This window comes from Plecotus auritus, assembly GCF_963455305.1.
Source record: "Plecotus auritus genome assembly, chromosome: 8".
NCBI lineage: Eukaryota > Metazoa > Chordata > Mammalia > Chiroptera > Vespertilionidae > Plecotus > Plecotus auritus.
In genome coordinates this window covers 137,942,593-137,957,578 of record NC_137782.1, presented here as the reverse complement: position 1 = coordinate 137,957,578, position 14,986 = coordinate 137,942,593, and the positions used below count along the sequence as shown (strand labels likewise).

General features: G+C 38.9%; 1 protein-coding gene across 1 annotated transcript in view; it reads left to right on the top strand.

Moving 5' to 3' along the window:
- Window positions 1–7,964: 7,964 nt before the first annotated feature.
- EHBP1 (EH domain binding protein 1) overlaps window positions 7,965–14,986 on the top strand; it is a 416,128-nt gene continuing 409,106 nt past the window's right edge. Inside the window, exon 1 of the mRNA XM_080686020.1 lies at window positions 7,965–8,091. The gene's annotated coding sequence lies outside the window, so the exon portion shown is untranslated. The remainder of the gene's footprint in view (window positions 8,092–14,986) is intronic.

Genomic DNA, 14,986 nt, shown 5'->3' with positions numbered 1-14,986 from the left:
AAGTAGGACTATTGTTTTGCACAACGCCAGGGAGCAACATTTAGAACACAGTGTTGTACAATAAAGTGGCTCACATTCAAGCATGAGCATAGAACAGGTATTTTCAGACATTAAAATCTCAAAAATTTATTTCCCATGTACCCTTTCTTAAAAGACTACTGGGGAATGTGTTCTACTAAAACAGAGTAAAACCAGGAAACAGGAAGACATGGGATATAGGCATGGCTGGCTTTGTGGGTATCAACTCACACAGTCGCACAGGGTTCCACACGTAAAAGGGGCCCATACTTGGTTTAATGCTCTGCTATTACCATTTTGAAATTATTAATAATTTTTAAACAAGGAACTCTGCATTTTCATTTTCACTGGGTTCCACAAATTATGCATTCCAGTTCTGGATACAGGTGATCCAACTCAGGGGAAAGGCAAAGGAAATCCCCATGAGGTCAGTGATGAGAGATTCCAGGACAACTATCAATAGACACAGAGGACAGCTATTCCAAAGATTAGCATGAGATTCAAGAGACAGACATGTTGGTGGTTGTCATAGCCAAGTCTTCTGTTATTTTACTCTCTATTTCAACCTGAGGACAGAATACTTAAATAAGCCTTGCCCAGATTCTTACCCGTGATTCTTATGATTATTTGACTAAGTTTCTGCTCCCTTTCCATGCCCTAATGCCTGGATCAACTGAGGATACATCTCACCAAACTTCCTGCTTAAACTTACATCGAAGAGCTGAAGCTAAGGTGGGAAATAGGGAGCATCCCAAACCCTCTGACCATACTTCTACCTGACTCCAGTCCCTGGCTTACCTGGCAGTCTTGCCAGATGCCCTGAGTGTGCAGAGCCCTGTGTTTGCTAAGGAGTAGCTTACAACCTTGCCGGCTGACTTCCCTAGAAAGGGCTCTTGTAAACTCTCAGGGGAGTTGTCAACAAGGGATTTTGTTGTGTTCATCCCTGAGTTAACAGTGTAACTTTGATCTTTCTTTACGCAGCTACCAAATTTTCAAAACTAAATATGTTGTTTGGGTATATAAATATAGGCAGTAAAACCATAAAGAAAGCGGGAAATAATTAACACAACAGTGTGAACTAGTAGTAACAGTTGGCCATTGAAAGGGAGTGAGCAGAGGAGACTGTTAATATTTTACTCTTAAACTAGGCTAGGTGGTGATTACATGGATATTGTGTTATTATTATTTCTTAAACTGTACCTATATTTTAATAAACTCTTCTGAATGCATGATGCAGTAAAATATAAGAAAATGAATATCAATGTCATTATCATAGGATAAATTTCATCAAAGGCCACATTTGGCCCTTGAGCTACATCAGTACACATAGTCCTTTCATCATGGAATTTCAAATAAAAGCCCTTATACCATCCAGTCTAACCTCCTTTTTATTTGTAACCATTATTATTTTAACTGGTTTTGTTATATCTTATATCATGTAAGTTGCAACATAAACTTATAAGTTCACATTGTTTCAGAGCTTGGTGAGTTGTTAGACTCTCCTTGTTTCCTACTGGTATTTCTGCCTTTCTCCTTCATCTGGGTCCTTTATCTTTTGAAGGGTATGCTTGAGATTTTCTTCATTGGCCTTGATAATTTCATTTTGCTCAAATATATGCGGTGAGGTAGTAGATGGAGAAACTGAAAGAGCAAAATTTGTGTGTTTTTTACTATCAAAGCTTCACTGCCTTTACTTCTCCTCAGGATGTATTCATTTAGGGTTTACTCAGTTCGATGCAAAGAGCTTGGGGACCTGGGATCTTTTTGCCAAAAATATGAGCTGACTCACTGACATATATCTCAAGTGATCCATTGGTCCAGTGAGTAATATCCTGGAAGAAACATGAGTTATTATTAGTCATTATTATGCCTTCACCTTTCCTGGAATGCCTTTGAAGGCACAAGGCATCAGCAATATCTGTCATCAAAAACTCTTTTGTCTGCAATTTCTGTTATTGCATTCGGCTTGTTCACAGCAGAGAGAGTTTTTCTCCTAAGATGATGGCTTTCTTTCTATAAAAAGTATCCACTATTTAGCCCGCCTGCAGAAAGGAAGTTGGCACAGATTCTGAAGAGCCAATCAATTCCTTAGCTGTTCTTGAACAAGCAACCCTTTCTTGGTAGCTCTAGACTTTTGCTGCAATTGTAGAAGCTGAGTAACTTGTCAGCTGGTCATTTGTAACCAATAAAACTGAAAAGATTATCTGCCTTTATTTAAGTTTTGTATAAATAGAGATCTGTAATTCTGGAATTGTGTCTTGAGGGTTGACTATATTATGGAATCCCATCTGGACAAGATTTTGCTCTAGATCTTGGCATTCCTGGCATGATGGAATTAGAAATGAAGTCAGAACCATACCTATTAACTTGTTAGTTGTTTTCATGGTATAATGAGTTAAAGAATAAACTGAAGCACTGAGAAAGGAGCCGTATTAGTTATAACTTTTTTTAATTGCAAAGGACAAAGTCTTTTTGATACAGCTTATTAAAAACAAGAAATTTACTATAATAAGGATATAAGAGAATCATAGAAACCAAGGACAGACATATGATTTGCCTTCAAGAAGGTATTGGAACTACAAATTGGAAGGACCCAGGGTCTCTTTTTCTCATCTCTGTTCCCCTCTGCTCATGTACATCATTTTTCTTCCTCTTTGCAGATCATCTTTTCTTTAGTTCTCAGCAGAATGAGGCTGCTACTCTGTTGGTGCTATGTTGGGATAGTCTAGGATATGATGAGACAAGGAATAAATCCTAAACCATAAAGATTTCTTAAAAAAAAAAAAAAGCCCAGCTGGCATGGCTCAGTGGTTGACTGTCTGACCTATGAACCAGGAAGTCACAGTTCAATTCCCAGTCAGGGCACATGCCCAGGTTGTGGGCTTAGTCCCCAGTGTGGAGCGTGCAGAAGGCAGCCAATCAATGATTCTCTCTCATCTTTGATGTTTCTATCTCTTTCCCTCTCCCTTCCTCTCTGAAATCAATACAAATATATTTAAATTTTTTTAAAATATATTTTATTGATTTTTTACAGAGAGGAAGGAAGAGGGATAGAGAGTTAGAAACATCGATGAGAGAGAAACATCGATCAGTTGCCTCTTGCACACCTCCTACTGGGGATGTGCCCGCAACCAAGTTACATGCCCTTGACCGGAATCGAACCTGGGACCCTTCAGTCTGCAGGCCCACGCTCTATCCACTGAGCCAAACCGGTTTTGGCCAAATATATTTAAATTTTTTAAAAAAGATTTCTTTCCTCAATTTTCTATGGGATGGGAAGCCCTTCTACATCTTATAATTATACCATCTGGAACATGTGACCTCCAGGGTCACTGCTATGGGGAAACAGAACGTGAAATGATAGCAGGAATATTTTCAACAGCCAAGCCCGACAGTGGTTGAAATCACTTCTATTTAGTTCTCATTGGCCAGAACTCGGCCACATAGCTCCAATCTACCTTCAAGGGAAACTAGAAAACAGGAGGAGCATATGGATAGTTAGTGAGTACTAACAGTCTCAGTTCATCTCTAATCAACAGACAACCCAGACCAATTAGTCAAACTCCTTGTTTCCTAGAAGTGTTTCTATTAGTCCAAACTCCACATTCCTAGGAAAGAGACTCTGGCCTAGCTTTGGTCAGATGTCCACTGTGATCCAACCTGCTCTGTCTTGGATAGAGGCTCTTGTTAAACAGAATTGCTTCCAGATTCCCACCAGTTTTAACAAGTGACTTAAATGTAGATGGGAAGGACGATACTCAGAAAGAGTAGGCCCTTCGGGCAATGTCTATCTGCTACCTGGAGTCAGTTTCATTTCTGAAGTCTCTGAGAATCAGTCTCTCTCTTATACTATTTCTCAGTAATGGTATCTGTGTTTTATGAAATTCTTTACTTTAAAGATGAAAATATAGTGAACCCACATGGAAGAGTTAGAACTTACTGCTTTTCCTTCTAGAGAGAATACCTGTCTCTGGACATAAGGCACCCAAGTTGTGAGGGTAATCACCTCACATATAAATGTGGACATAGTTTTTCCTAATCTCTGTTGACAGATCCTAGAGCACAAAGGTGACGCTGGAGTCCTTCTAAATGACCCCTAGTTGTAATCATTAGAGTTGTTCCAAATATTTCCATTCTCTCCTCCTTCTGGATATGTGATAAGATTGCATTTATTTGCCTCCTTTGTGATTAGGCGTGGACATGTAACTTGCTTTAGCTAATAAAATGGAAAGAGAAGTGACACATGTCACTTGCAAGCAGAGGCTTTAAGAGCCAGTGTGTGGTTCACTAGATGTCTCCCAGCTGGTGTAATTGTAAAAGCACATGTTGAGGTGCAGTGGGATCTCCCTGCCTATCCATGCTGAGCATTTAGCATGAGCAAACAATCAACTTCTGTTGTGTTGAGCCACTGAGACTTTGGGGCTGTTTGTTACAATAGATAACCTAGTCCATTCTGTCTACTACACCTCCATCTGTAGCCATCCATGCCACAGGGCATCCCTACCAATATGCACAATCATTGTGGCAATCCTGCTCAAAGCAGAGCGCTCTTCTTCCTCTATGCCATCCTTAAGAGGGCCAGTTGTGTGGTTCACACTAGCTTAGTAGTGATTGTGACACTTGAGTCCATTTGCATGGCCTCTTATTGCAAAAGCCATGTGAATTATATAGTCACAGGTATTTATTTTATTTAAATATATTTTATTCATTTCAGAGAAGAAGGGAGAGGGAGAGATAGAAACATCAATGGTGAGAGAGGATCATTGATCAGCTGCCTCCCGCATGCCCCCTAATGGGGATTGAGTCCGCAACCTGGGCATGTTCCCTGACCTGAACTCGAACAACCACGACCTCCTGGTTCATCATAGGTCGATACTCAACCATTGAGCCACACCGGCTGGGCATAGTTGCAGGTATTTTAAACTGGAAAATCTTGGGATGTGGAGGACCACAGGATATGTTATATTTGAAATAAATATTTAGACACTCAACACTGCTGCCACCTTTCAGAAGGATCAGCTGATTCACAATGCTTACTGCAGACTGCCTGCACAGACTATGCTTTGTTAAAGATTAGATAAAGATAGAGTGCTAAATAGAGAGCAAGGAAGAGCATGAGACACTGCTGTGGTTCAATACAAACAAAGCCTGCTTGTCTCTCTGCAGCAGCTGTAACATCCTTCACAGGCTCCAGACTAATGAGCCACACTTTAACTCACTTTCTAACAAGTTTTGCTTAAATATATTCTCAGATTAAATCAAGAATCAGGCAAATCAGATTACTTGTTAAAAGGACCAAATTTCACGTTAGTCACTTTAAAGAGGTAAATGGAGATAAAGAGGAAATTCTAAGAGCTACCTCAAAACAGGTAGGACCCAGCATATGACCAAATTTAATTTCTAAAAATCTTAGGTAAAATAATAATGGCCCAAGCCAAGAAAAACCATGAAGGCACCAGAGGTGACAGTAATGCAACGAAAACTACCTTGGCTAAAGTCACAGTCCTGGACCTAAACACTAGATTGTGCACCTCCTCACCATTTCCCCAAGCACTTGTTTCTCCCACTTGGCCTTGACACTGCCAAATTATGGTTTTGGAACTTCTCCAAAAAGGCTTAGCATCTTCTTGTGTTTGTTTTCCCTGACTCTGGTGATTAGCACTAGGCCTCTCGTAGGCTCAGGGCCACCGTCAGCCCATAGCCGATGTGCAAATGAGAAGAGATGTCTCATCTTCCTTGCAGATGCTGCTGTGAGCCAAGGTGTTCTGCGGGGAAAGCAGAACACAGATCAGATTTCAGAATCCACTCACCTTCTGGGCCCAACCCTGAAGTACAGGGTCCAACCTGCACAGGTCTGTCCGCAATAGCCCTGCCTATTTTCCCACTGTCCTTAAATTCTTTCATCGTTCAGCCAGGGAGCTGCAGTGGACAAAAGTTTAGAACTTGGCACAAAGTATCCCAAAGAAGCTTTGATGATGATGATTATGAGGAAGAAGATAAAAAAGAATGATAATAATTATATGAGTAATTATAATAATAATTATAATTATGTGACAATACTAATTATTATTATTGTTAGTCATTAGTAATAATATGATTATTACTTACTGTGGCATGTAGCTTGGTAGCATACTCCAGAAAAGCCAATTTAATGAATAATGCTGCTAAATTCTTATACTAGTAATATTGGTTTAAATTTTTGTTCCTGGGAGCAAGGATTGAGCAAGACTCAAATCTCAAATGGAAGGAGAAAGGAGAGCATTAAGAGAAGAAGATGAAGAAGGAGGGAGAGAGGGCAGTGTTAACTCCTTTCTTAGGCCGCATGTTGAAATTAATGAAAGATATTTACTTTGACATTTTTTTTACCTTCTTTCTACACCTCTCCTAGGGTGTCTGTGCCCTCATTGTGTGTACACACACACACACACACACACACACACACACACACCCCTATGCCCACTTCCAGAAGGTTACCATGCACTGGAATTATCTACTGTCTGTCCTTTTAACAAGTGTGGGGGAAGAGGAAACTTTCCTCTACCTCAAGGTTCTTTTGGCTGGTCTATAATTAAATAGACAGGAGTCAATTAGAAGAGAAAATAACAAATTTTTTTAAGATTTTAAAATTGATTTTGTAGAGAGAGAGGAAGAAAAGGGAGAAACATTGATGTGAGAGTGATACATGGCTCCGCTGCCTCCTGCACGCCCCCTACCTCTGTTCTCTTACTAGTAAGTACCTCTGATTTTCTAGAGGTTCTATTTTTTTTTTTCTACAATAATTTTCTTGCAGGAGAAGCAGGGACCTTGGGGCAATGTAATAGTGGTTGTGTCCTTTTGCTGTTGTTTGTTTTTGGTTAGGGACTATATATATAGCTGCAAGGCAGGTTCTGCAGCAGGCTGCGAGTCTTATGTGAATATCATACATCCATACGCAGCAGCAATATACACTCTAGGTCCTAACACAGCAGCAATATACACTCTAGGTCCTAAAAATCTTTACAGAAAAAGAGTGTTTTCTGTAGTGAGACATTCCTGATTAGATCTGAGTCAAACACGAATCAATGCAGAAAATGAGAGCAGTACAGTGTGCATAATATTACTGTCAGTGTATTGCTCAACTGACATTGAGTTGCCTGAAATTTGACATTATGGGAAATTACCTTTTTAATTAAATGACTTCATGGTGAATAGCACTTTTCTACAGTGAACACTGTGTGAGCTAATGATGCTCCCTCCTTTAAAACAAAATACAACGTGGGAAGAGAAAGTTCTTTTGATGGATCCCAAGTATACCCAAGTTACTATTAATGGTGGTTGATAAAGACAGACTTGTTCTTAGCATATTGATCCTGCAGTCTGTAGAAAATACCAAAAATACAATCTTGGAATCTGAAACAAAGCAAATATTTTCTTTTAATTCATATTTCAGGACTTCAGTAGGAAATCGCTCCAGTTGCATATCAAAAGGTTTTTTGCTAGTTTCCCCAGCTTCTTGCCTCTGCTTCATTTGCACAAACATAAAAGGAATGTGCTGGTCTTTTTATTTTTATTTTAAAAAAAGAAATTGGAAGAACTCTTTGAGAATATTTGATACGACTAAGCTTAAGAACAGTCAGAGGAATTGTCCAAGTTTGGGTTGGAAAGGGCTTACTCAGCAGCATTCTGCCACCCTGGGTGCTCAGTGCTCTCCAGAGAGACCAATATCAGAGGGCTGCTCGATGGGAGGGGTGAACACGTCATTAGTCCCTGGGTTTAACAAAGGGGCCTACAATGGCTATTTTGTTTTCTGCTTCACAGAAGAACAAAGCTAAAGAGTATGCTACTCGTGATTAATTCTGGAGAGAAAAATTCATGCAACTACAATTTTTTCCAAGATTTAAAACAAAACAAACAATATTTTCAACCCATTTCAAAGGACAACTCCATTTCTTAGGACAACTGATATTGTACAGTGTGAAGAGTGCTTAGGAGAAGGTGCTATTTGTTCTCATCCTTTTCCGGTCCTCATTCTCCTGGCAAATTTCAAGGCCGACAAAAGACAAAGGCAGAGGCAAGGCTGCCCCTGGACCAATGGTGAGTAGGCAGCATGGAGTGGAGAACAGAGGGAATTGAGGGGTGAGGGCTGGGGGGCAGCTCACCACTCCTAAACTCTTGGGATCTTGAATCATAGATCTCAATCTCTGCATCTGTAAAATGGGAGACTGGACTAGATCAGGGGTTCCAACCTTCTCTGTGAGGCCTTCCCTGATTACTCGGGTTGTATTTCTACTTCCTTTTCAATACACTACTTAAAACTCCCTAACCATGACATTCTCTTAGACATCATTTTTATTCAATGCATATAGATTTATATTTTATCAGCAACTGCAAAATTTCAGTCCTTGGATATATAAATTGCAGGTCATTCCTTCTGGGGACAGGGATAGCTAGAAAAGGAGAGAAATGGAGGTTGAACATAGAAAAGGACTTAAAACAGAGACAAAGTTGAGATTTGTGAAATGAAGATTTGGGCAGGTCCAAGGCAAGCAGGAATAATCCTGGGCTTTGGAAGCACTTTATGTGATATTAGTCAGGAGGGAACAGAGAGATATGCATGTACTTGGCATAGAGTTACCATAGGCAGATCCAGGGCTGCAAAACTTTGGGTATTGGTGGGGGGAGATCAATTCTCAAAGGCTTTTTCATTTCAAGTCTCCAACATTTCTTGGGGACCCAGATATTTAAGAGGCAGGGCCCAGACTGGAGTCAAACTTCATCTTAGGCTTGGTTCTCCCCCAAGCAGACTTAAAGCAAAGGCTTTAATGAAAGCAGTTTGTTTAGATGCAATCCCAGGAAGTCAATACAAAGTGTTACTGAACACATTACTGCTGTGTTAGCTGAGGCCAATCCCTCTAGAGACCCTGGAACACCCTGTAGGCCCCACATGAGTCATCCCACCTGAGGGGTGAGAGCTGGTACACTTAAAGTCCCAGCGCTTTCAGCCTGCTTCCTACCCCCCTCCCCGCACCTGCCCCGGCAGTTGAAAGAAGCCTTCTGGCAGTCACAGATACCTGTAGTAGGAAGTCCCTGGCCTGTAAGTCATATGGGAAGGAAAATAGTGTGTCTGATAGAAATCATAAAATAAGACAGAATTTGGTCAGAGGAGGACCAACCCCAGAAAGCGTTTTTCTTACTATGGATATTTTTTACAATCCTACAAAATGATTTGTAAACATTTTGTTGGAACTACAGAAAAGAAGGTCCTGCTAGTGAGTATAAAACGGTACAGGGTTGAATATCTGTATAGTAATCATGATTACTAAATTGAGATGTATAAAAGTCATTCATTTTAGTACAAGAAAACATAATCCTGATGGCTTTTGAAGGTTTACTCCAAACATCATTTCCCCAACATGATTTCCATCCACCATAGGGATTTAAGTTCTTGAACCACAGGTCCTTCTGTCTCAGCATTCTTAAGAATATGGTCTCCATAGTTGAGGAGCCACAATTGTATAGCCTTTTGTTATTTCATTTTTTATTGATATTGTTCAACCCCCTTAGGAAATAAATTGTCCATGGTGATGCAGGTCTCTCAACTTTTCATGGCACCCAGGACAACTCCTTAAACTTAGTAGTTCTACAATAACCTTCTTGATGCCATCCTAAATTCCCTCAATAGTTGCACAGTAGTATTTCTAAAACTATTAGGGAAATTACATTTTGATGACAAATGGTCAAAGATAAATTTATAAGGGAAATTTAATTTTGATGACAAATGGTCAAAGATATGAGTAGTTCACACAAGAGAAGGAGGTTCACACAAGAACAATAAACAGATGTGAAACATGTCAAGCTCCTCTAATAGCTTGATTTGGTGGACTCTGTTGTTTGGTCTGATCAGAGCCCTTCCATTTGGTACCCTGTCTTTGGATTAATGCTCTTTCTTCCACTCAAGACAAATGGCTCTGTGACAGGGAACACCAGTTACTAGTATAGCACCCACTTTCCTGGCCACAGCTGATTGGTTTAGGAGTGAGCAACTATCCAAGGCAGTCCAATAAGACTCCTTCCCTGGGAATGTGGAGTTGGTAGATGTGCAGTCACCGTCTACAAGAAGCATGGGAATCCTGCTGGCCACGTTTCCTACTATGTGGAGGAAGCCAGGCTGAGAAAATGAAACCAGCGCACACAGAAAAGCAGAGTCCAGAGGCAGAGGGAGAAAACAATCACCCAGCTGTACTGCTACCTTTCCTTCCTGTAAAAGGCTGAGATTTCTTACTTGAAACCAAGGGTTCCATCTGTTACAATGGTATCAAACACATGCAGACAAAAGCAAGGTAAGATCCTTGCACCAATAAAACCAAAACAATACATAAAAATGAAAGTTTGGAGGCACCCAATGATTCTGTAGGCTAATGCTTTTTTTCTGGAAAGCATCTTGGACACATGTGACATGAATCAGAGACTAAAATTTTAAAATTTCTCACAACCCTGAGCTTATAATTCCATGATTAATAGAAATTATTAAACATTTTGTCCAAGCTATAATAACTTGGGATGAGAAAAAGGAAATTAGTGTTTATTGAGTTTTAGAATTCAACAAATAGACTAAGAACCACACATAATAAATAGATAACAGTACTGAAAGCTTATGATGTTTTAAGTTCTCAGGGTTTATATGTATATGTTATTGCATCTAATTCTCAAACTGATCGTATGATGTGGCTATTATTATTATTCCTATTTTTTTAGGTGAGCAAAATGTGCCTCAGAGAGGTTAAGTAATTTGCCCATGTTCACACAGATGGCAAGTGATAGAGCCAGGATTCAAACACAGGCAGCACACCAGTGCTCACAACCTTAACCATGTATTACCTTATTTAACTTGAAAAATTAGGAGATAATTCAAAGGAAAGAAAAGGTGTATGGATATATGTAGCACTCATTAGTATATCTAAAAACTAGGAAAAGCTCACATATATACCTGTACGGAAATAAGAAGACAGCAAGTAGGATACATGGATACAATAAAACAGGCATAATGAGAAACATATAAAATGGGTAAAGGACTATAGAAAAGAGTAGCAGATGAGAAAAAGTATATATAATTCATGACACATACTGGTTTATAACAATAATGCACATTGTTTTTGTGTTAACAGTAGAATGGAAAAAGTCTGCAGGGTTTATGAAAACATAGAAATTTGAAGTGATTTCTTTTTTAGGAACTTCATGCTGCTATTGGGACTTACATATTTTTATTTAACTTTCACTGTAAAGTTGATTAAATACCAAATTAAAAGCAAACATATTAAAGATTTAAAGCAATATTAATGCAAGAAAATGAAGAGAGGTTTGTGAGGTTAAAAAGGATTTTTTATTTGGAAAGCCTCATTTGAAGACTATACATAAAAATGGGAAGGACTGTATAATATATTAAAAATAAAAAATGGTAAATAAAAAGGTAAGCTCATATCTGCTTACCCGTCCCTTATCTGTTGCAATCCTATCTATCCCTTAAAGTCTTGCTCCAATGCTGCCATTCTAAGGTTCTTTTTTTCCTTTCATTTCTTATTTTATTTTTATTTTTTAAGAATGCTTTTTTAAAATTGTTGACTCTATTACAACTGTCCCTCACTTCCCCTTCTTTGCCTCCCTCCAGTCTACCCCTGCCCTTGCCCTTCCTAGGTCTTCACCACATTATTGTCTATGTCCATGGATTATGCATATATGCATTTTTATTATTTGGTTGATCTCTTCTCATCCTTTCCATCCTCCTCCCCTTTGAGACCTGTCAGTCTGTTCCATGTACCCAGGCTTCTGGTCCTATTTTGTTCATCAGTTTATTTTGTTCTTTAGATTCCACATATAAGAGATTCCAGATGTCTTTCTCTGTCTGATTTATTGTGCTTAGCATAATAATATTCAGGTCCATCCATGTTGTCTCAAAGGGTAGGAGTTCCTTCTTTTTTACAGCCATGTAGTATTGCATAGTGTAAATGTACACAGCTTTTTTATCCACTCATCCACTGATGACTATTTGGGCTGTTTCCAAATTTTGACAATCCTTAGCCAGAAGCTTTTTCTGAGCAAACACGGTACTTCATTTGTTTCCCTTCACATTGCATCTTGCTGGTATCTTTCCTCCTTGTTTTATAGCTGAGAACCTGGCCTCCTTCTCAACCATAAAGGGAGCAACCACATATCTGCAACATCTTTGTAGGCCCCAGTTGCCCCACATAATGCCACACAGGGGTAGCCCAATGTATATTTGTTAGATGAATAAATGTTCCTACTAGAGTAAGAAGACAATAGACTTGGAAGGCAGTTTTGAACAATAAGCAACTGGAAGTGGGAATATTAAGATGGTTGTGCTTAAGAAAGTTATTCCTTCTGCCAAATTAAGGAGGTGAGTGCTGTAGTTCTGATGGGCTCCGGAAGGGTAGCAGAGCATAAGGTGATTTTGATTTGATGAGCTCTGAGGCCAATATGTCTGGAGATTATGAAAACAATCCAAAACCTTGATTTAAGATGATAGCTGGCAAAGAACATTGAAAAGAGAAAAGTTGAAGAAAGAATAAGTGGGAACAAAAATAAGAGAAATTTCAGAGATGTTATCTCAAAGAAGTCTTAATGATTTTTCTCTCATAAGTTCCAAGGTCCTTTTTTTATGGCTACTTTTTTTTTAAAGCCAGGTTTTTCCGTTTCTATCTCCTTTATTAGTGAGTTAATTGGAATGAGCAAAGTGGATTGGACATTCTTTCTAACACACACACACACACACACACACACACACACACACACACACTCTTTCTCTGTCTTGCCAATGACTACATTGGTTTTCTTTTTTACCAAGTAGGAACAAACAGACACACAATGTCAAAGAATTCCTATTCCTATTTTAATGCTAAAAGCCCAAGGATTCTTAACCTTCCCACTGATTGTAACCAGGAAGGCAATATAGCTCTGATTCAAATGGTATACAAATTATCTGATGATTCTTCCTTTCCTCTTTGCCTGAGAGATGTCCAGAAACATCTTGCAAGTTGGAATTGTAAACTTCTTTGAGCTCAGGAACTAGGTCATAAATTATATACAGTGTCTGAGTAATGCCAAGCTTAAATATTTACTAATATGATTTTATCGACTACCAGTCACGAAGACATAAATCCTCCCAATATCTATTCTTCTGTAAGCAATTAATTCTTCTACATTGCCCATTAAATATATAGAGTCTTCTTTAGAAACATTTTCTTTGGGTAATTTTTGGCTTATTATCTGTTTTCCCTCACTAGAATGTAAGTTTTATGAGAGCAAAAGTATTGTCTGTTTTGTTCAACTATGGTATCCCTAGAGCTTACAACAGTTCCTGGTGCTCAGTAAATACTGTGCTGAATAAGTGAATGAATACATGATTGAATAACCAAACATTGTTCTGTTTGTGGTGTTAAAGTCTTTTGTAAATATTAAGCTGAATATCTCACATGAACATACACACATGTAGCTCTTCAGTGACCTTCCTTCCCCTTCTATCCTTCCCCACGAACTCATCAGATAAACTAAGTAATCGTTGACTAGGCATAAGGATCCATCCATCTGGCTTTCAATGAATAAAAAATGAAAAAAAAAAAGCTTTTCTTTTTCAAAAACTTATGTGGGATACATACATTTCAGAAAAGATGTTTGTAATACCAAAATATATTTTGTTTTATTAGATCTAGATTGTTGGGTGGAGTCACTAAAAGTCAATCTCAAGCGAAATGAGTTGCTTGTTATTCTCACAAAGAATTTACAGGAAGCAATTTGTAAAGGTTGCCATCAGACTGAAGTCATTGTTGGCAGTAGGAATCAGTGTGTTATCAACCTCAGAGCAACCATTTAACCTGGGTCTGCTCAGAGAAATCTCCATAATGCAGGGAAATTGAATTCTGCCCCAGATTAAAATCACTTTTGATATTATTCCAATTTGATTATGGAGTTTAAAATATTTGACATATCAGTTTCTCTCATCCTCCCACTATGTAGAAATATCTATTTTACATGTGCTTAACACATACCTGTCATTACCAGCTATTTCACAGGTTTAAAAAAAATCTGTTCTCCTTTCCCGTGTACTCAGGAAATTTGTATAGGAAAACCTAGGAAATGAATGGTTTTCCAGCTTATTCTGACCCATTCCATCTAGTAGCTTGCCTGCTGGTCAAGTAATAATAGCAAAAGAATTTCTTCTCATCTTGAAGGAACTATCCTATAATCTAAGTGACAGATGGGACACTGGATCCAGGCATGCAGTGAAGATGGACTGTTTGTGCTCCTAATTTCTCCCAGTGTGTTTATTTTTATCACTGTGGGAAAACAGGGTTTAAAAACAGAAACATAGATTCATACCATTAGCATACACTAGACCAGTTCCCTATGTTCCCAACACTAAATTGGAAAACAAAATCTTGGCAAAACCAAAATGATCACTCTTTAGCTCAATTCATTCCCTGTTTTAGCAAAAAATGTATTGAATGCTGTGAGCCATGAGCACAGAGTGCTCTGAAAATAATGCAGAAACATTTTACTGCATGGACTCCCCAACTACTAAATGATTTTGAATGACTGTTTCCCTTACTATCCATTGAGAACAATCATAGACTGATGTTAAGATCCCTCTGACTGTCTCAGATAGAAGATGCAGCAACCATTAAGCCTAGGTGCTTTTCATTTCATTGAATAATTATCCTAGAAAAAGACTGACAAGAAGTATGTGGTCCTCTCTCTCTCCTCTCCAAACACAATCATGTCCTTTGTTTAGCAGCTGAGACTGCTGTTTATAAGCCTTGTCATTCAGCACCCTGGTCTCTAGGCCTCCCAAGTTGAACATGATTTCTTGAGTCTAGCCCAGTGGTCGGCAAACTGCGGCTCGCGAGCCACATGCGGCTCACGTGCCGCAGTTTGCCGCTCTGTTGACTAATGAGTTTGCCGACCACTGGTCCAGCCA